The sequence below is a fragment of the Bidens hawaiensis genome, unplaced genomic scaffold, assembly GCF_021521415.1.
Source record: "Bidens hawaiensis isolate Kalapana, Puna unplaced genomic scaffold, B.hawaiensis_p1.1 tig00004773_1, whole genome shotgun sequence".
Taxonomy (NCBI): Eukaryota; Viridiplantae; Streptophyta; class Magnoliopsida; order Asterales; family Asteraceae; genus Bidens; species Bidens hawaiensis.
In genome coordinates, this window is record NW_027491297.1 from 601153 (window position 1) to 624791 (window position 23639).

A 23639-nucleotide genomic window follows, 5' to 3' on the forward strand; every position below is an offset into this window, starting at 1 on the left:
CTCGTCAACTCAAAGTGCACGAGAAGAACTATACGACTCACGATCTAGAGTTAGGCGCCATAATCTTTGCACTTATGATATGAAGGCACTATCTCTATGGGGTAAGATTTATCGTGTACACCGATCACAAAAGCTTGAAACACGTATTCGATCAAAAAGAGCTTAACATAAGCCAACATCGCTGGATGGAAACTCTAAACGACTATGACTGCGAAATTGTCTATCACGAAGGTAAAACCAATGTTGTGGCTGACGCCTTAAGTCGTAAAGAACACGAAAAGCCAAAAAGAGTCCGAGTGTTAAGGCTAGAACTTCAAATCGATCTTATTGACCAAATCAAATCTGCTCAATCTCAAGCAATCAACGAAAATCAAATCTCTGATGAGAAACGTAATGGCACTATTGACTCATTAGTCAAAGGTGATGATGGTATTCTTAGAATGGGAAACCGGATTTGGGTACCAATCATTGGAAATTTACATGAGAAGATTATGAATGAAGCACATAAATCCAAATACACGATGCATCCCGGAAGCGACAAAATGTATCAAAACCTCAAGTCGAATTACTGGTGGAATGGAATAAAAAGAGATGTCGCTTCGCATGTTGCGAAATGTCTTACTTGTTTGAAAGTCAAGGCTGAACACCAAAAGCCTTCAGGACTGCTTTAGCAACCCGAACTTCCCGTATGGAAGTGGGAGTTAATCACTAAGGATTCCATTACCAAATTCCCGAAAACGACTCGACAACATAATGCTATATGGGTGATTGTGGATCGATTAACAAAGTCCGCACACTTCATACCCATCAATGAGTCGTACTCAATGGATAGATTAGCGCGTATTTATGTAAACAACATCGTTGCTTTGCATGGAGTACCGCTATCTATAATCTCCGATCGAGACAGTCGTTTCACGTCTCACTTTTGGAAAAGCTTCCAACAAGCACTCGGCACAAAGCTTAACCTTAGCACCGCCTATCACCCACAAACCGATGGGCAAAGAGAAAGGACAATTCAAACGTTGGAAGATATGCTCCGCGCATGTGTGATAGACTTAGATGGAAGTTGGAATGACCACATACCCCTAATTGGAATTCTCGTATAACAATAGTTATCACACGAGCATTCAAACCGCACCATTTGAGGCGTTATATGGTCGTAAGTGTAGGACGCCCGTGTGCTAGTCTGAAACTGGAGACAATCAATTATCTAGACCCGAAATAGTCCAAGAAACCACCGACAAAATTATTCAAATCCGAGAACGACTTAAGACGGCACGTGATCGCCAAAAGAGTTACGCCGATGTCCGTCGTAAGCCATTAGAGTTCAATGTTGGTGACAAAGTTCTTTTGAAAGTCTCACCATGGAAAGGCGTAGTTCGATTCGGCAAGAAAGGGAAGTTAAGTCCTCGATTCGTCGGACCCTTCGAGGTACTCGAACGAATTGGTACTGTCACATATCGTTTACGACTACCCGAGGAAATGCAAGGGATACACGATGTATTCCATATCTCAAATTTGTGAAAGTGTTTAGCCGATGAATCTCTTTCGATGCCGCTAAGAGATGTTGAAATTAACTAGAATTTGAAATTCGTAGAACGTTCAATCCAAATCGAAGATTCAAAATTAAAGAAACTTAAAAGACGAACTTTGAAAATCGTGAAAGTAAAATGGGATTCCCGAAGAGGACCCGAGTACACATGGAAACTCGAGTCCAAAATGAAAAAGAAGTACCCCCCACTTATTCTCGTAGGCAATCTCGGGGACGAGATTTATTTCAAGGTGGGTAGGATGTAACATCACATAAATTTCGGGCCAAAAATGTCAAGTTTCAAAAGTCAAAGGACCAAATCCGTCAAAATTCTAAACCCAAGGGGTTAAATTGTAAATTCTGATTTCCTGACCCATCGCGTTATGCGATGGATCAGAAGAAAGCTCCATCGCGTACCGCGATGGGGTGTCTGACACGTTGTGACACGTGTGCCACGTGGCACACGGTGACATCGTCTACCGCCACGTGTCACCACGTGGCAACACGTTCGCCACGTGTCGCCACGTGGAGTGGCGGTCTACCCACTGACTCAACAAGCCAACGTCGAGGTACGCGACGGGCTTGCCAAGGGACCTGTCTTGTACCACGACGGGGTCCAAAAATCAGCCCTATAAATAGCGGCCACGGGATTCATTCTCAACACACCAAAATCTCACACATTACTCTCTCTCTAGCTTCTCTCACTACCTCGAAATACGTGCCAACAATCCACCTCATTTTGCGTGCCCGATTCCTCATTTTCCGTACCATATCTCGATAAACGTGCCACTTCCCGACGATATTCCAAACAAGAAAGAAGTGATGTCCTAACTTCCCGACAATCGTCTTGAAGTACGTGCCAAGAAGTGTTGGTGTCTCGAGAAGGGTGCCAAAGGTAGAAAAGAGCAATTGGCGTCGAAGTGCTGCCCAAGTGACTAGGGTATTTCTAAGCCAACAAAGGTAGGCATGATGCCCGACCAAAATATACTAAAATATTATAAAGGCTTAATACCCAAGTCGAAGTTATTCTCGATAAACGAAGAAACATATAACAAAGAGAATAAAGAAAAGAAAAATGAAAACATATATGTGAGTATATATATGAATATGATTAATCTTTGTTATAAAATATATTATTTAAGAATAATGAGTATTCTTGAATAATAAAGAAAAGAATATGTTTCTTAAAGAAGAAGAAACGTCGGGTTTTATGAATAAACTAAAGGTTTATAAATTACTATTAAAAACTAAAGGTTTTAAAGTAAAAATATATTATGAACTAAAGGTTCATCGAGATAAATACAACTAAAGGTCTTAAGCCGGATCATGTATCCGACTAACAAAAGTTATACTCGTACTATAGGTGCGAGATAGCAAGAGAAGAACTCACGGACGGTGTTGGAAACCGATCCCTATCAAAAGGTGAATACGCCCCACTTTTATAAACTTGTTTTCAAACAATCAAACGTGTTATGTGTAAAACTTTACATGAGGCTACGTGTCTCTAAAAACATTGTAAATAAAAGTATAAGCCTAGCCCTCAGGCTGTAGTATACGTTTGTCTGGATCCTTACATATGTGGTATGCGGTGGGTACATCGCACCACGCCTAGTCACGACCTCCAGCCACGATGGGCCGGACCTAAGTTACGTCCGAGTGAGACTGACCATGTGTATATTTATGGTACCTAAGTTATGTCGAAACGCTGCGGTGTTTTGCTGAGGTGGCCTAGTGTAGAGACTCAAGTTTATAATGATTGTTTAACTTGATTATTCCTAAGCCAAGATGGGCCGAGGATTACGTGGTCTCGAGGGGTAATTAAGTAAAGAAAATATTTTCGCGTCAGTATATTCACCAGCATTCGTTGCTGACGTATTTTATAACATTTTGCAGGTAACCAAGATAGAGCTTGAAAGACGAAGAGTTCAAGAATCCGATGGCTCGGATAACTTTGTGTAAATATTAAAATATGGTGGTTTTGTAAAACATATAAATAAGTAAAACTAAACGAGACTTTCGTCTCGTCTTTTGTAATGTAAATATTTTAACTTTAAATCCACATGTTTACTAAAGTCTTCCGCATTAACCCGCAACTCTGATTTATTTACAAATGTGATACCAACTATTGATCACACTCCTAGGCCTAAGATGGGGGTGTGACAATAGTCAAAATAAGAAAGATAATATTTGATAATATTAAGGTTATATACAAATAACGATTCTTCTTGAAGAAGAAACAAATCATAGACATTTCTTTTTGAAGAAGAAATATAGCACATGGTTAGCAAATAAAGGGAAAGATTTCAGATCTGGATAATTTATTCAAACAAAAGATCAATCAAGGTTTAAAGCTATCAAAACCAAACTAAAGATCTGTAGCCAGATTAAAAAAATATCTGAGCATTTATATAAACCTATTTTATTGTAAGTTAATTATTCATTCATTCACAAAGGTTTTCAAACGAGATCACCACATCATTTAGAACGGACAATCACAGGTTAATACGTTAAACCTTTTTCAGTCAAGATAAACGGGTTGTTTATCTTAAACAAAGTCAAATAAAGATATATGGGATTACGTGATCCCTATTAAAATACAAGATTGAAAATAAAAAACAACTCAGACTGAGTACACATGTGTCTGGATCCAAACATAATTAATCTATGTGACATTCATCAAAATTCAGGTCTCGATTTATATTTATTTTGTAAACTTTTATTATGTAAACCCAACTCAACATTTTTATAACCTTATTTAATTGTTACATAATATTATTATAGACCTCGATCATCAATAAATCGATGTTTGTCATTTATAGTGTCGTTAAGAAAAACATAAGGGGTTCAAACTGATTTTCATAAAGTCGTTATAAGTTTTACAAACCTTTAAGTCACATTAAACATTGATTGAAACTTAAGGGGGGTGTTTTGAAAATATGTAATATATATATATATATATATATATACAAAACCTAACCCATCTTTAACAACCACAGCCGCCCCTCTCTTTCTCTTTCGATTTTCCGGCGCCGTTTTCCGGCGACCGGAGACACCGCCCGTAACCCCACCTCCCCGTTATCGATCTCTACGCACCACCACCGACCGCGATTTCCCTTGTCCGTTCGTTTTCTTTCCAACTTAGAGATTCCGGCAACAGCAACGAAGTGTAACACCCCGGCTAAAGCGGAATACGCCCGGGTGCGACGTACAGATTGCCCAAAACACATGTGACATTATTAAGCGACAATATTATCATTATTTCATTGATGATCAAATAACAAGTACTTTTGTAAATAAGAAAAATACAAGGAAATAAACAAGTCAAACACTTTATTATTGATAAATTATGTCTAGTGTCTTCGCTTGTTTCATCTTTAATAAGCATACCTGTAACATATGTATAAAATAATGTCAACTAACTTAATAGTTGGTGAGTTCACACATTTTTTATATAATACATAAAAGCCATACAATTCCATGAAACTCGTGAAAGCAAATAAGGTCCTTTCCAATTGGGATTGTGCACCAATGTACTCGGTTAATGAGGCCCTTTTCCACTCATAACAACAAGGTCTTGAGTGCAAAGGGGGGGGGGGGGGCGTATGATCATACTATATTGAAGTAATCTATGAGCAAGTAATATTGAGCAAGTAACAAGTAAGCACACAAGTCCATGTATGAATTGTAGTTTGTAAGCAAAATCATAAACAACTGGGTTTTTTTTATTGGATACATATGCTACCCCCAAAACAATAAAAGAGTAAAAAGGGGGGGGGGGGTGAGAAACTCACCTGTGAGATTGGTAGGACAACTTGGAAACGAAACGAAAAGCGCGTTTTATGAAACCGAATGATCGAATCTCGCGAGCTAAAATAATAAACACTATAGTTACTAACTAAATAATGGAAAATAAATGGTTTGATTTTAAAGTTCATGTATGATGGTTTATATATATATAGTTATATATTTTTATACCTTTTAACGTCTATAAATGCTCCGATTTAACGGATTTAACGATATGTTATTATAATATTATTTATGAGTTTACTATCAAAATTTGTATATAATAAAGCTTACATGGTTTTAGCGTTATAAGTATATTCTAGTATAACATTTGACGGTTTAGTTTCTATAAAGTTATAACAATATTATATTACATATTTATATATATATTTTACGAGTTTTAATAAAGGGTTCGGGTTTGTAAAGGTTGGATTCTTGGACAAAAAGATTAAAAACAATCCAAACAATTGTTATTTAAAAAAAAAGAAAATGATTTTATTTATTTATAATAATTTATAAATCTATACTTGATTTATTAAAACTATTAAGATAACTTGTAGCAAAAACATAAACTGAATCTGCAGTGACCCGGATTCGAACCCGGGTCTCCACGACCACAACACGCATATACAACCACTGGACCAGTTTAGTTTTGTTGTTAAAAGATGGAAACCATAACTTAAAAACACATTCCCATGTTCATCTTCTTCTTCACAAAAAAACCCTAGATTCAATGTTCTTAATTTGTTGATTGTTTGTTTGTTTTATGTTAGGGGTTTTGATAGTCGGGTTGAAACTAATCAAAACCATGCAACAATTGCCTCGGACGGCGCCGGAAAGACGACAAACGAACCTTGGCCGAAATCGGATATGGGTGAACGGATTTGAGGTTATAAAGAGTGTTAGAGGGGATATGAAGATTGGTTCAAGTTTGTATGTTGATTTGGGTCCTATTTATAGGCTTAATTTGATTAATTCGTGTTAAATTCGAGTTATTGGTGTTTTTATTAAAATCCGATTAGTGGTTGATTAATACGTGTTAAATGGATCGTAAATGACGAAATAAATTAGGTAATAATGTTTAGGAGATGTGGAGATGTCGTTTGATATGTTTAACGGATCAAAAAAAGTGATAAACGGGTGTTTTAGGGTTTGCCGGCGCCGGAATCCGGCGGCCGGAAAACCCACCGGAAAACCGAGGAGAAGAGAAGGGGACGGGGGCTGGGCTGGGCTGTTTTGTTATTATTATTATTATTTTAATTAAATTTACATTTTGCCCCCTGTACTTTATTAATATATAGAAACTGATTTTATAGTTTATTTATTCTTTAATCCCTTGAACTTCGTAAATATACCAAACTTGATCAAACTTTATATACTTTAATATATTTAGATCGTTTACATTTTTATATCCGATAGATTTAAACTTTGATTATTTGATAGACTTTTAATGCTCGGAGATTTGTTATTTGAACTAAACGGATAAATAATGAATGATTAATAACTATAAATCATCGTAATTAATATTAAATAATAAACGACAAACACGAATTTATTGAAATGACACAACGGGTCGGTTTAACGAAAACATATACAAATACAAATACAAATAAAAATTGACAAATGTCACACGAAGTCCGGCCACCCCTCCCTCGACTTTCCGGCAGTTGTATCCGGCGTCCGGAGCGACGGCCCAATTCTCCACCTTCAACATCACCTTCTCTGCAACCCCTATTGACCCCAACCCGTCGCCGACCCCCTCCCCCTCCTGGACGCTTTTCCGGCGATCTGAAAACCGGGCCTCTCTCTCCGTCTCTCACTCTCTCCGTCTCTCTCTCTCTCTCTCTCCGGCTTCTGTCCTTCGTCTCCGGCGGTTTCAGCTCGGTTTCTTCCCGGTGTAGAGCCAGGCCCTATGAACATTTAAAAGGTATACTAATTTCTTATGGGTTTAATTAACAATTGTTATCTTGGTCCAGTTGGTTTGTACGTTAGTTATCGAACTAGAGATGATCGACATTCTAAGGAACATAATGATTACTCAAAGGGGAATGGATGAAGCCACTTTTGATGCATTGGAAATGGAGGATTTTAAATACCTCTTCTATACCCAAAAGGCTGAATGGGAGAAAGCACTAAGGGAAGGTGAGAACCCAAGATACTATGAAGATGGGAGTTTTGTACCTGCTGGTTTGTCAAAAACTCCTGGTATGGAAAAAATGTTGCTAGCTCTTAAAGATGCAGGAGCAAATATTGTTGAACTTGCCAATCTCCCAACTGAAATGGTAGAAGCAATCTACATCAAAACCTTTAATTTGGGGCCTAGAAAACCCAAGAAGTTTGTTCCTTTCAGTCCACCAATTTTAAGAAGATATCCACAAGGTGGAAGAGGTGAAGGTGGAAGAGGTGAATCAAGTAGGTCTGCACAACAAAGAACATCAAGACCACAATCAGATGTGGATCTTCCCAAAGAACTCTACTATGATTCTGTATCTGAATGCTTGAGAGTGATTATGGAAATCAGAAAACTAAGAGAGATAGTTGTGAGAAGTGACTTTTATGATTATACTCAAGAACAACTAGAAAGAATGGCCACACTTGACCTGTATGACTATAGAGACAGAAACAAGATGGCAGGTAGGCAAATGAATGAACTCTCAAAGTTTTTGAAGAAAGAAGCTGACCAGGGATTCCGGTTCTTAAAAGAAAAGAGAAGTTGGAGAATGATGCAACTTCACAGATCGAAAAGGTCAGAGAAGTTGATAAAAATGGACCAAGCTGAACTGTACTACCAACTGAATGTCAGAGACAGGAATCCAGTGTCAAACCTGAATGCATTCTTAAGCCTTGGAAGAAGAATGACACGCCCCAACTACACAGTACAAAGAAATGGCATCATTACTGAAGTTGAATACAAAGAAAATGCTGACCATTACTTGCTGAAAAACTCTGATGGAAAAGTACTGGGGATTATCAAGAAGGATGAAGACTTAAATTGCTTACATGATGAAGATCTAATGGATATTAGGGACTTGGTCATACCAGAAGGTCATACTCATTACCGAGCCCTTGATATTTCAAAATGAGAGCTGCATCAGTGATAAAAAACAGAAGACAAGCCGCATACAATGCATGGAAGAGACAAAATTCCTAGATTAGGCTTTAATTTGTAATGTCTTATGACAGCCTTTTGAATATGTAACTTGTTTATGCTTATTGATTATGTAATTTGACTTTTTATTTGATGTGTATTTTGACTAAGTGTAAGTAACCTTAGAAATGTTTTGGGTCAGCTGAGGTGTTCCAATCTAGGGGAAGATTGTTGGGTAAAGAAATTAACCTAAGGGGAAGATTGCTAAGTCAAATATTTGTTCAAAATGACATATGAGAGATTGGAATATTCTCAACCTCCTCAGAATTCGCCAAGTATGGATCCGGGCACACCTTAGACCTCCGATCAAGCTTCTACTTAGTCGGGTACGAAATTTTTGTCTATCGGGCAGGGTTATCTTCTCTAAGTTTTCTTTAGTGAATATCTGAGCAAGGTTTGCAAATTAGTGCACTACTGGGTATGGTTCACTAGTATATGCAAGTCCGAGCAAGGATCACTTTATCAAGCAGGTTTGTTCTTGATAGCCAAGTAAAGTTCACTTCCGAGTAAGCTTTAGGCTAACCAAGCTCATGAAGCCAAGTAATTGGAAGACCGGGAAAGGTATTCATTAATAAGTATGATCCAGGTAGGCTTGATGATTTAATGATATATCTCAAGTATCATCGGGCAAGGTTCAACTTAAGCAAGGAACAGTGCTACCGAGCACACTTTGCTAAATAAGCTTTTCTCTAGCAAAAGGTTGAAGGGACCATTGAAGAACAAGGTTGCTCGTAAGGGTTTTTCGGGCAAAGTCTGTCAAAACCAAGAAGATTGAAGTCTACCCGGTGAGTATTTTACTTGGTAAAATACTCTTCAAGTAAAGTCTACCAGGAAACTGATCCCGAGCACACTTCTATGTTACCAAGTTATGAAGGATGGCAGAGCTTACTCAGAAAGACAAGATTGATGCAAAGCCTACCCGGAAGACTTGTTTTACACTCAGAATATTTCTGAATATGTAATTTGAATATGTTTTATCGGATAGGGTTTCTAGAAGGAATGACAGCTGTAAAGGAGGTGTCAGTCCTATAAATAGAATAATTTAGGGCACACCTGAAAAAAACACACAACAAGGCAGACAGACACATTAATTAAGAAAGAATATTATGTGTGACGGCTGAAACCTTCCTTATCAAGAAACCCTAAATCGATTATCCACTTTGTATGATTGATATTATATAAATGGAAATCTTTTGAGTGAATCTTGTTTGTGTTGGTTACCTTTGAATACTGATTAAGCAGCCGTATGTTTGTTATTGATTCCGCCTTTTACAAACGATGAACTTTCTAAATATAGCAACCCGTCATTAACTCCCTTTTCAACACATTTATTTGTGTGAGTTATGACATGATTTGAGTAAGATCCAGATGAAATAGGGGACCTGACAAGTGGTATCAGAGCTTGTTGCTGCTATTTTGGAAAGATTCTTGTTGCTGATTGAAGATTTGAAGAAAGATGACGTAAGCATACCACTGTTCCATTGATTTGTGACGTCAGCAGCTCTGTTCTTCATTTTTCTTCCAGATCTACAATCTACCGGTGTTTTCTCTTCCTTATTTCAATTAAAGCTTTAATCTTTATATCTAAATCTTGCTCTAATCATATCAGACACATCAGATCTGAACAACCTGTTTTCAGATCTGATTATTTTAAAACTTTGCTTTTTATAAAGAAACTGTTTTTGAGTCTTTGAATATGTCTGGATATGAGGAACAAGAGGTGTCTACTAACAAGATACCAAGATTGTATGGACAGGAAAACTTTACCAAGTGGAAAGTGCTCTTTGAAGAAGCTGTGTGCTACAATGATGTTGATATGTGGAACTCCATCAAAAATGGTCCACAAGCTGCAGTTGAGGAAGGTGCAAACACAGCTGGAACTGCTGTTGTAAGAGAAAGAATGAGAAAGGTGGACGACAGGGCCTTAGCTATGATTAAGCTAGGACTGTCTTGGGAGATTTTAACCAAGGTGGCACATCATACAACTGCCAAACAAATGTATGATGCCATCCTTGAGATGTATGAAGGGAATATTGAGCTGAAGAACATTAAGAAACAGAGATTGAAGCAACAGTTGGAAAGGTTCAAGTATAAGGAGGGAGAAAGGTTAAAATCAATACTAGAACGTTTTGTAGCTATTGTAAATGAGTTGAGAACAACTGATTATGTAATGACTAACTTTGATTTAAATAAAAAGTTACTCAACTCAATGCCAAAGGAATGGTATACTGCTTGCAAGTTCATCCTTCAGAAGCATAATTTCAATGAATTGAAATTGGATGATGTAATATGCTTTCTTCAGGCTGTAGAGCTTGAAATGATTGAGAATGAAATGATTAAGGAAGAAAGACCCTGCTTCAATGTTTCAAATGCATTGATTGCACCAATGGGTAACTTGACCACTAAAAATCAACAGCAAATTCCCATCATTGAAGAGCCAGTGGAGCATAATGCTGATACTCCAAAATCTTTCATTGGAGGTAGCATAAGTAATCAAGGAAATCAGCAGAGGTTCAATGTGCAACTGATTGGTGACAGTGATTCTGCCTCTATGAAAAGTGGGAATTTACCTCATTCTAGTGGTGGAATGGACAAGGCAATGAAACGCAGGCCTTACTTTCTATGTTCACTGAGTCATATAATGCCTTTGTTGCAAAGAACTTGATTCACACAAGTGTGGTACAAGATGACTTAGAGCAAATTGATGCAGGTGATTTGGAAGACATGGATTTAAAATGGCAAGCTGCCATGTTGGCTTTGAGAAGTAACAGGCTGTATAACAGAATTGGTAGGTCTCTGGTTTCTAGTCCAAATAACAGGATTGGATTTAACAAGTCAAAAGCAATTTGCTACAATTGTCAGCAACCTGGTCATTTTGCAAGAGAATGCAATCAACCAAGAAACTTTCAGATGAATCAATTCCAGAATCAACAGCCAAGAGGTCAGTAGAAATACCAACAAAATCAGCCAAGATTCAACAATAACAACTTCAATCCCAACAACAACTACAATCCCAACTTCAACAACTTTCAGCCTCAAATGAACAATCAACAACAAAGCATGCAACAAACTCAAGGCTTTCAAATGAACAACAATCAAAACCTTCAAGCAGATCAAAATTTTCCAAACAACACTGTTCCAGCAAATCAAAATCAGATCAGAAATCAAGGAAATGTGGCAGTGACTACACAATATGAAGGAAATTTTGATTGGAGCAATCATGAAGAGGACATTGCAGATGATATCAAGAAAGCAAATGTGGCATTCATGGCCATAATTGAGAAAGAAAAATGATCATCATCTCAGGTACACTCTGCCCCCACTGTTGATTTAAATGAAATTATCAATGAATTGGAAACAAAAGTAGGCAAGCTGGAAAGTGAGTGTTTTAGGAAACAAAGTATCATCAATGGGTATGAGGCTAGTGAGCTGATCAGTGAAGAAAAGATTAAAAGCCTAGAAGATGACTGCATGATCAGTTACAGAGCTCAAACCAGATACATCACTGAGATAGATGGATTAAAGAAGATGTTAGTTGAAGAAAAGGTGCAGAACACAAAACTGAATGTTGAAGTTGAATTTTTGAAGAATTTGGTCTCAACAGGCAACATATGTGGTATTCTGAACCAAGTAAAGGACCAAGACAAATACAAAGCAGTTCCACCTCCATTCAACAACAACTTAATGCCAAAAGTTGACAAAGAGAAAAGAGATGCATACTTGCAACAATTCAGAGATGTCTTTCAAGACAAAGAAGAATTTGTTGATTTATACAAAAAGGTAGAAGTGAATGAAGAAGGTGAGTTTGTGATTAAGGAAGAAGTAAAAGATGATAAGTCAATTGGAGTTCAAGTCTCTGAGGATGACTTTGATCCTGTTGAATTGGATCAAGATGATTTAAGTGATCTGAGTGATCAAATCACTGATGAAGAAATCAAATCTGCTGAAAGAGGAAGAAAATACAAGAAACCAGAATCTATTGATAAACTTCCAAAGTATCCACCAATCACACCAAGAATGAAGAAACAAAATGATAAGATGAAAAGAGAACATGTATCTTTTGATATTTGTGAAAAGAAGAAGATAAGCTACAATGCAGTCATGCCACCAAGCAAGGCTGTATTAGGAAGGATAAAACAAAACAAAAAGAAGATGGTGACTGAAGAAATTGATACAGAAAATTTTATCCCAGTTTATCCAATCTTTTCTAGTCATGAGGTATTAGATGTTGGAGAAGTAGAAACTATGGAAGAGTATCAGAAGAGACAGTCAACGGTTAAAGAAAGTATTGATGAAGAACCTATGATTATGGAGAAAGTTGTCTTTGTCAAAAGCACACTTGAAAGACAAGACATCAAGATTGAGGAGTTTGTGCCATTCTCAATTAACTTTGACAGTTTAAAGAATCATAAGACTCTAGGAGTCAAGTCACCTAAGCCAAGTGAAATATTCAAGAAACCAAAAGAACATGAAAAATTCAAAGGCAAGGTATGGTGCAAGAAGTGTGATGAATACGGTCACCACACAGACTCATGCAATGAAAGACTGAAATTCCAACCATTTCATGTCCCAGATGGAACAAAGTATGGCCAAGACTTTGTCTTGTACAAAAAGAAGTATGATGTATATCTGGGAAAAGGAAAGGTGTGTGGAAATGAAACAATGAAAAGAGAAGAAAACAAATCTGCTAAGGAGACAAGGATTGAAAAGAAAGCTGATGTCAAAACAAAGAAGCAAGGGACTAAATCAGCAAGAAGAAGCATATCTCCTAAGAAGCATGAAAATGTGACCAAAAAGTACTCTCAGCCTTTGAGAATCAAACAAGATAGTCAATCAGTTAAATCTGATGAATCTCAAGGTTCACCTAGAAATGAAAAGACAAGAAACAAATGTGTTTTTTCAAGAAAGAAATCAAAAGAACTGACAGGTGATGAGAAGTTCTTATTGAAACATGGATATGAACCACAAGGTTTTCTTTGGAAACTTAAGACTGAGATTAAGGTTGAGACAGTTGCTAATGTGAGAGACTACTCAGAAAAGAAGGACTATGTGATTAAGGAGTATGCCACTGATTCAGCTGAGTACCAGAACTCAACCTCACTAGTTAAAACCCCAAGAGAGTGTGGTTATGAAACCAATAATTCAGACAACTTAGAAGTCACTCATGAAGATCCTGAACCAACAACACTCACTTCCTAAGCTGTCACAGAAACTGAAAATGATGAGTTGCAAGCTGTAGAAGCCTGCACTTCATCACTCAACTAATCAAACTCTTTCTTTTGTGCAGGAACAGTCCACTCCTCTGAATGAAATATGGTATTTGGATAGTAGTTTTTCTAGGCACATGACTTGTGACAAAAGATCACTTGTCAACTATGAAGAAAAGTATGAAGGGCCTGTAGCCTTTGGGAGTGATGAAAATGGTGGAAAGATTGTGGCAAAAGGAATCTTAACAAATGGAAAGGTTTCTTTTGATAATGTGTTTCATGTTGAAGGACTTCAGTATAATCTACTGAGTATATCACAAATGTGTGATAAGGGTTACAAAGTCAGTTTTGATGATTCCCACTACTTCATCTTAAAACCTGAGTTTGTAATTCCACCTGAAATGATTATGATGATGGCACCAAGAAATGGCAACTTGTATGAATTTAATATGAAAGAAGCTGTTTCAAGAGGAGGTGCATTTTTTGTTTCCAAAGCTACTGAAAATGAATCCAAATTGTGGCATAGGAAACTGTGTCATGTGAACTTAAAGAACATGAATAGACTTGTCAAAGATGAGCATGTCATAGGCTTACCTACAAGAGAGTTCAAATTGGAAGATCATTGTAATTCATGCCAAAAGGGAAAACAACACAAATCTACTCATAAGCCTAAGCTCATCAACTCAATTGATCAAATACTTGAATTACTTCACATGGATCTCTTTGGTCCTGTAAGTGTGCCAAGTATAGGAAAGAAAAGATATTTTCTTGTGATCATTGATGACTATTCAAGATATACTTGGGTTTATTTCCTAAGTACCAAAGATGAGACTGCAGAGTTGATTAAGGGTTGTGTAACAATGATTGAGAACAAGTTGAATAAGAAGGCTAAAATAATGAGAAGTGACAATGGTACTGAGTTCAAGAATGGAGTCATGCAAGAATTTTGTGCTGAAAAGGGAATACTTCAACAATTCTCAGCTCCTAGAACTCCTAAACAAAATGGTGTTGTAGAAAGAAGAAATAGAACTTTGATTGAAGCTGCAAGAACCATGATAGCAGATGCTAACTTGCCTGTTACTTTTTGGGCTGAAGTCATAAACACTGCTTGCTATGTTCAGAACAGGGTGCTTGTAAACAAAAGGCATAACAAAACTCCATATGAAATATTCCACAACAGAAAGCCTTATATTAAGTTTTTCAAGCCCTTTGGATGCAAATGTTTTCTTTTGAACACTAGGGACTATTTGAACAAGTTTCAAACAAAATCTCTAGATTGTTTCTTTGTTGGATATTCTACATACTCAAAAGCATACAGAGTATATGTGAAAGACCATTTGAGTGTTATAGAATAATCTGACATCATCTTTAATGAGAATCAATTCAATACAGTTGATGGTGCAGCATGGCTATTTGATCATGAAAAGTTAATAAATTCTTTCAAGATTTATCCTGAAGACTTTGATGACTCTTTTTACAAGACCAGTGTAATTGAAGAGAAAAAGAAGAAACCACTGGACTTGGAAGAATTGTGGAAAAAGGTTGCTAGAAAAGAAAAGGAATATACTTTTGTGAAGAATTCCTCAAGTGATATTGTTGAACAAGTTCAAGAAGATAATCAAGAAAACAACTACAGTCCTGAACATGATCATAATGATCAAGTTCAGAATGAGGGAGACTCAAGCAACCAAGCAAGTGAAGAAGAAACTGCATCTATAGCAAGATTTCAGCATTTGTTTGAAAGTTTGAATATTGGAAACAATGGTGCATCCACTTCAGGACAACATAATGATGAAGCACCAGAATTTCATGATGCAGAGACTGATTTGATCATTGAAGAACCAGAACTCAATGAGTCAAATCTTGACACAACTGTGTCTACAGATATGATTGTTCAAACTCCTTATGTAGAAAAGAATCATCCTTTTGAAAACATCATTGGAGATTTGCATGAAAGAGTCACAAGAAGTCACTCAGAAATTGCAAACATCTGTCTTTATTCATGTTTTCTATCCCAAATAGAGCCTAAGAATATTGCTCAAGCACTGAAAGACAACAGTTGGGTAGTTACAATGCAGGAAGAACTGGCTCAGTTCAGAGATCTACATGTGTGGGATCTTGTTGATAAGCCATTTGACAGATATGCAATAGAAACCAAATGGGTTTTTAGAAACAAAAGGGATGAGAGGGGTTTGGTGATTAAGAATAAAGCTATACTTGTGGCACTGGGATGTCTTCAAGAAGAAGGAATAGACTTTGAGGAAGTCTTTGCACCGGTTGCAAGACTTGAAGCTATCAGGATTTTTCTTGCATATGCTGCCTCAAAGAACATTACGGTGTTCCAGCTTGATGTTAAGTCTGCATTCCTAAATAAAAAGATTGATGAAGAAGTGTATGTAGCTCAACCACCAGGTTTTGAGGATCCAATGTATCCAAACAGGGTGTATAAGCTAAACAAAGCCCTTTATGGATTGCATCAAGCTCCTAGAGCATGGTATGATGAGCTGTCAAATCATCTTCTTGAAAATGGCTTTAAAAGAGGAGCCATTGACAAGACACTCTTCTACAAAAGAAAGGGATCAGACTTACTTTTGTTACAAGTGTATGTTGATGATTTCATCTTTGGTTCAACAAATGAACAAATGTGTTTGGAGTTTGAAGGGGTAATGAAGTCCAAATACAGCATGAGTTCTATGGGAGAAATAAACTTCTTTCTTGGATTACAAGTTCAACAGAAAGCTGAAGGGATCTTCATTCACCAAAATAAGTATGTGCAGGACATCTTGAACAAGTTCAACTGTCATGAGTACAAAATTGCTTCAACTTCAATGGACACCAAGGAAAAGATGATTGCTGATGAAAAGGGGGAGCCTGTGGATGAACATGAATATAGAGCTAAAATTGGATCTCTGATGTATCTGACTGCTACAAGACCAGATATCATGTTTGCTGTGTGTGTGTGTGTGCAAGATTCCAGTCAAGTCCAAAAGTCTCCCACATGAATGCTGTTAAAAGAATATTCAGATATTTGAAAGGAAGACCAGATTTGGGGATTTGGTATACAAAGAATCAATCATTTGATCTAATTGCCTACACAGACAGTGATTATGATGGTTGCAACATGAGTAGAAAGTCAACCTCAGAAGGATGTCAATTCTTGGGAGAAAGGCTAGTGTCATGGCAATGCAAGAAGCAAACAACTGTCTCAATCTCAACTGCAGAAGCAGAATATGTTGCTGCATCTGCCTGCTGTGCACAAGTTCTGTGGATTCAAAACCAGATGCTTGATTATGGTTTGAATATTCTGAACACCCCAATTCTTATTGATAATACTGCTGCATATTTTACTGTTAAGAATCCAGTTCAACATTCTAAGACTAAGCACATTGAAATCAGACATCACTTCATTAGAGATTGTAGTGAAAAAGGTTTGATTGAAATGCAAAGAGTTGATACAAGTGACAATTTGGCTGACCTTTTCACCAAACCACTTGATATAACCAGGTTCAACTTTCTCTTGAAAGTACTGGGAATGATCAACTCTGATGAAATCTGATTAAGGATGTGTGCGTGGTTGTTTACCTCTATGTGCTAACTGATTACTTTGTTTAGAGGTTTCACAAATTGAATGTTATGTGAATATGCTTGAGTATGTTAATGAATATGTTGAATGAATATGCTTGAGTATGTTATTGAACATGTTGACTATTATGTGCTTTGACAGATTATGTTTGCTAAGAATGACATAAGTGATTTGATTAATATGTTTGCACATTTATCAATTACTGTGTGTTTGTGATGTTAAGATAAGTAGTCTTGTTATGAATTATCTGCTAAAATGCTTATCTGACATCAATGCTTAATTGGTTGAATATGTGCTTTATCTGATCCTCTGATGTTATTAAGATAGGATAGAAATTGAGTGGTAGTGCTGTCTGCTTGTCTTGATGATGGTATGTTTGATTAAGATTTGATTATGTGCTGCAATTGTTTATGTCAAAATGTGTTTTATGTCAAAATTAAGTGATAAAATGAAGTTTCTAATGAATTTTGCATAAATACTCTATTTTGAACCAAAACATGAGCATGTTGTTAATGGTGTGGAGATATGATAAGATTATTCAGTTCAAGTTTTAAGAAGCTTAAAAAAAGAATTTTTTTTAAAAAGTCTCAGGTAGTTATCTTTGCTGAAAATTATGCCATTTGCCCAGTTGGAAGGACATACACCTGTGTATGTTTGGTTCTGCAATCTGCAAAGATTAAAAGGATAGCCATTAACCAGAAAACTGAAAGCATTTGGGGCAATTATAACTTGTTTCTTATTCCTTCACTTAAAACTATGTCAATAGCTCTGACTTTGAAATGACATATATTCACATGTATGTTTGGTCCTGTTAACCACTTGTGGTCAAACAGAATAGCCATTTACCTGACAATTAAGAGAAATTGGGGTGATTGAATGTTAAACTGAATAGAATGGGATATGATAGTACATTGACTACTTAGCCAATCATATGGATTTATTAGGCTAAAAGGACTCTTAGTATGATATGTAAAATCTAAGGTGATATAAACATAAAGAATATGCTAAGATTTATGTGGAGTTACATTGATGTCTATGCATGTTCCTAGATAAATCTTTTCAAATGATAGGCAGAAAAGTGATTATCCAGTCATACACAAGCCTGTTGGTCTTTGGTTACCCAAAATGAAACATTTTTTTTAAAGAATGACAAAGAACTGTTGTGAACTACATTAATTTCAAAATTTTGTCAACCAAAAGTTGATACAAGTTCACAAATTTTTATTGGAAAATACAAACATGAGGGTTAATAACAGAACTACAAGGGTGGAGACAATCATATAAGTCCTTTAAACATCCTGAATGAAAGGCATGTAAGTCCGATCTGCGTGGCATATAAGTCCAACGTTCAACCTCACATATGTTTGTAGATTTGAAAAGAAATATTTTATAAATTTTCAAAATATGTTCTGTCATTGAAAGTTTTTAACCAAAACCAGGGAGTCAAAGTCAAATTGAGGTGATCTGGAGAAAGCCAAATAATCCTTGAGGATATATTAGGAGCATCAGAAAACAATATGTGTTATCCATTGAATTTTTCTGCAAAATTAATTGAAATTAATCATATCACCAAAGAGATGAAAATCATGTTAAGTCTAGACCTGCTGTTGACCTGTCTTTGTAGTTATAATAATGCTGAGAATGAAGTATTGAGAAAGCTACTTAGTCAATATGATCCTATTCCTGAGATCTTTTCAGTTTACAAAAGGAAATTGTTTTGAAATGAAACATAACTGAAATTTGATCTCTAAATGCATCATTTGCTCTTAAACTATGATATTTAAAGATAAAATTGTTCTGACAAGTGGTTTAAGTCAAAAAGTGTTGCATTTTGCCTAAAATAGGTTGAATATGTAAGTTCGGGTAAGGTTTGATGTTATTAAACCTTCCCAAGCACAAACTGTTTGAATATGTATTTTCGGGTAAGGTTGATGTTCTCAAACCTTTCCGGGTACAAAACAGTTGAATATGTGTGAATATGTATTTTCGGGTAAGGTTTGATGATTCATTACCTTTCCGGGCAAGCTTTGTCATTTTTGACTAAGTTTATGATTCTCGGGCATGCTTTGAAGTGTTTACACTTTTCGGGTAAGGTACACCATTGTACGAATTTCCCGAGCAAGCTTGAAGTCTTGAGATGATTATGTGTTTTAGCTAGCTTTTAACAAGAGTTAATTGTTTCGAGCAAGCTTTGCATTTTGTTTATGCTTATTGTTATTCCAAGCAAACTTTGTGAACTCCTTGAGTACACCAAGTAAGCTTTGTGTGTGTGAATATTTTTTCTTTGAAATTACAAGTGTTTTCGGGCAAACTTTGTTTTCCGAACACACTTTATATTTCGGGTACACTTTTGTTCCCCTAATATACTTGGTAATTTTCAAAATTTGATTTTCCGAGTACACTGTCTGCTAGAAGTCCTTTTTCGGGCACACTTTGTACTCTAGGAAGATTATTCGGGTATACTTTGTAGAAGAAGGCTGTTCGGGCATACTAACATTATGAAGGTTGCTCGGGCACACTATGTTTTTAAAGTATACTTGATTGAATATACTTTTATTGTGATTGATTGAATATGATTCTTATTTTTGATAAGGTTTATGCTAGATTAAGATTTTAATTTAAATTTGAGAAATTTATATGGGCATCTTAATTGATTCCTAGCAAGAATGTTTATTTGATATTTTATACTTGATTAATTGTCTTGTGATTAAGTTCTCAAGAAATCTGGTATTTCGGGTAAGCTTTCTTCATAGTGTCTTGACTTTAAATTAAATAGCTTAATCAAACAAGGTTTGTGATTAAGAGGGATCGGGTAAACCTTATAAAATTAAAAGAAAATGTTGTCAAGAAAAGTTTAATATTATTCGGGTAAGCTTTGTATAAGTGCAAAAAATATACCGAGCAGACTTTGCAAAGGATTATTTTTCCGAGTAAGGTTTGCTAAGTCTAAAATAATAAAGAGTTATATGTTTTAAAATTGTTTTTAAAATATCAAGTGGATAATGTTACTATTTGACAGCTAAGAACTCACAAAACGACAAAAAAACATTTAAAACCCACTTTCAAAAGGTATATAAGAGGGAGATAGGCTAAATTTTCAACATTACAATTCCCTCTCTCTTTCCACTGCAACTGCTTATTCGCAAAGAAACCCAAACCGACCTATCGCATTCATTCTTAATCCAAACCCTAATTTGAATCAACCTTCTAATTCCGACTCGGTAAGCATGAATAATGTGTTTTCCGACCACGATTAGACTATATTGGACTTTGATTATGTACTTGATTACTAATATTCTGTTTTTGTGTTTAGGTTATTGATTTGTCGAAGATCAGGTTCTTAAATAAAATTTCTCTCTTTCTTCTACAAACTTATAACTTGAAATTGGGTAAAGTAATAAACTTTTATGCTAATTTCACTTTGAATATGTTTGTTTGTGATGTTCAGATATGGCAGAAGAGGACCAACCCAAGTATGCTTTTGAAAAGAAGCATAACATGTGTGCTCTATTGCAAGTCACACCTGACAACGAGCCGGTGGCGCCAATGATTACATGGATGGCTCGATCAAATGTCAGTTTTGCTTTTACTGAATGCCCTGTCATCTACAGAAATCATTCACTGAATTTCTGGAGATCTGCTGAACTGGTTAAAGATGTCAATGGAAAGAGAATAGAGGCAATTGTTGCAAGACAAGAAATACATATGACTGAGAGGATGATAAGAAAATGCCTGCAGTTGAATGATGATGACCATAATCATATAAACTTCAATACAGCACACCTGATGAGAATATTTGAAGAGACAATGGGTTATTAGGGAACTGTACATGAAGGGCATTTTCAAAAGGGGATGTTTCCGATGATGTATAGATTCCTCATTCACCATGTGATACAGGGGTTTGCTCCTAGAAAAGGATCATGGACTTTGATGAGTCATGATTTAGCAAATGCTACTGTTAGAATTATGTATGATCTACCCTTCAATTTTTCAAAGATGATATTTGATGGACTGGTAGCAAACCTGAAGAAGGCAGAGAAGGACAGGTTCTTACAATATCCAAGGTTCCTGCAGATAATTTTTAACAGAGAATTAAAAAATCTACCCACTATGGGAATTACACACCTACTGCAGAACCCTGACACATACAAGAGAATCAAGAATCCAGGTGTTGCCAATAGATTCAACTGATGCTCCATTTGAGATATTGCCATGGTTGTTGAACCATGACTTGAATGTTATGCCAGTGCCTGACTTAAGCTCAGAGGAGGAAGGAGGAGATGATGTTGAGAGTGATGATGATGGTTCTGACGATGAAGATGATAATGTTGATGGAGATGAAGGAGGAGCTGGAGTAGCTATGAATGTTGATGATCCTGATTAGGGGGAGCAACTTGAAGATCAAGAGCAACCTATTCCAACACCACCACAATCACCATCAAACATTGACCAACCCATTATACCATCACCACCACAAACTCCACCACATCAAACCACTCAATCCCCACCACAAACTCCACCACATCAAACCACTCAATCCCCACCACAAACCCTAACCATAAGCCAACCTGAAACATCAACACATGTATCACCAACACCATAAACACCACCAACATCTAGCCCAATTCACTCAGATCCATTCATCCTAAGCCCACATCATACACAATCACCACAACAATCCATTTTCCAAACTCACACCACAACCCATGAATAAACTGAATATGAACCATTTTCTACATCACAACCTACAACACCACCCACTGACACTGACCTGTTGACCTTGTTAAAAGAGAATGCTGAACTGAAGAGAAGGAATCAGGAGGTGACAGAAGAGAATGTGATGTTGATAGAGAAGTTGGTACAAGCAAAATTGAAAATTCAAGCCCTGGAGCAGGAGGTTGAGAAAACCTCAGCTGCCCCAAAACAGGGGGAGAATGAAATAATGCCAACTGACTCTGGTGTGAATATTGAGATTGTAACTGGAACAGGTGTAGAGACTGTAGACAGTTTAAAGATGATTATGAATGTTTATGATGATGAAGAAGAGAGTAGTGAGGAAAGGAGAATTGAGGATGATAATTATGAAGGTGATAGATCAGAGGTTGGAGAACAGGATTATGATTACAATGAAGAAAGAAATGGTGAAATGAGAAATGTGGAAAGGGATGAAGAGAATGTGGAAGAAAATGTTGAGACAGAGGATAGGATTGAAAAGACAAATGCTAAGGAGAATGTAGCTGTTACTGATATAGCTACTGATGTCTTAATTAACACTCAAACTGAAGTAGAGACTGAAGTGATGAATCAAGGAATTACTGCTACTGAGGAGCCAATCATTACTGAAGGTGAACAACCTGAAAGCTCCAAGAGGGTAGAGTATGATCTTGAATTGGAAGCACTTGAGAAAGAAATTGATGAGTATGGACAATCTGATGATGAGGAAGAAGTAATGCCTAAAAGGATGGATAAAGGCAAAGAAAAAGTCACAGAAGAAGAGCCTGTTAAGGCATATCCAGAAAAAGATGTTTTGTTTACAGAAGATGATGAAGCTGCTGCTGCTTTAAGGGAACAAGAAAACATTCTAAGAGAAACAAGGGACAGAGAGATACTGGCCCAAACCATAGACCCTGTAGAGTTGGCAGAGCAGGAAAACTTGATCAACCAAGCCAAGTTTGCAAAAGAAGTTATTGATGAAGTGGCTGATCAAGAGGTGATTGATGCCTTGATTAAGTTAAAAGAGCAAGAGGAAGCTGACAATTCCTTAGCTATAGTGGTTAGCATGTTTCAAACTGAAAGTCAACAAGAAACAAAGTCAAATGAAAATGCTGAACCAATGAATCTGAATTCTGATATGATGGCTGAAGAGGAAATTGGTGAGTCAGTAGCCTCAATGGCTGCAAAGAAATGGGCTCAACAGATTAAAGATGACATTAGACAAAATCATGATGAATGGGAATATGTGGGAAATAAATACTCAAGAAAAAGGGATAGACCAGAAACATCTATGCCAGGTGAAGGTACTAAGTCTGCAAAGAAAGGCAAGTGGGATGACAAGAACAAGTACTTTGTTGAAACTCCAGATGAAAATGCTAGTCCTATCAGGGCATTCCCACTGCAAACCTTGCAACCAGGTGAAAAGGTTCAAGGTGTCCCTGATGTGCCTGCTCAAACTGAATCAAACCTAGAGCATCCACCCTCTGATGAACCCAAGATTGATGCTATGAATAATCTAACTTAAGAGGAGGATGAGTTTGAGGAGTCTGATGAGGATGATAATCCTAATGATAATCAAAGAAAAAGTGTTAAAGCTACCAATGTTAAATCTCCACAAGTGGAAATGACTAATGAGCAGAGAGCTAACATTGAGTTGAGTATGAGGGAAGCCAA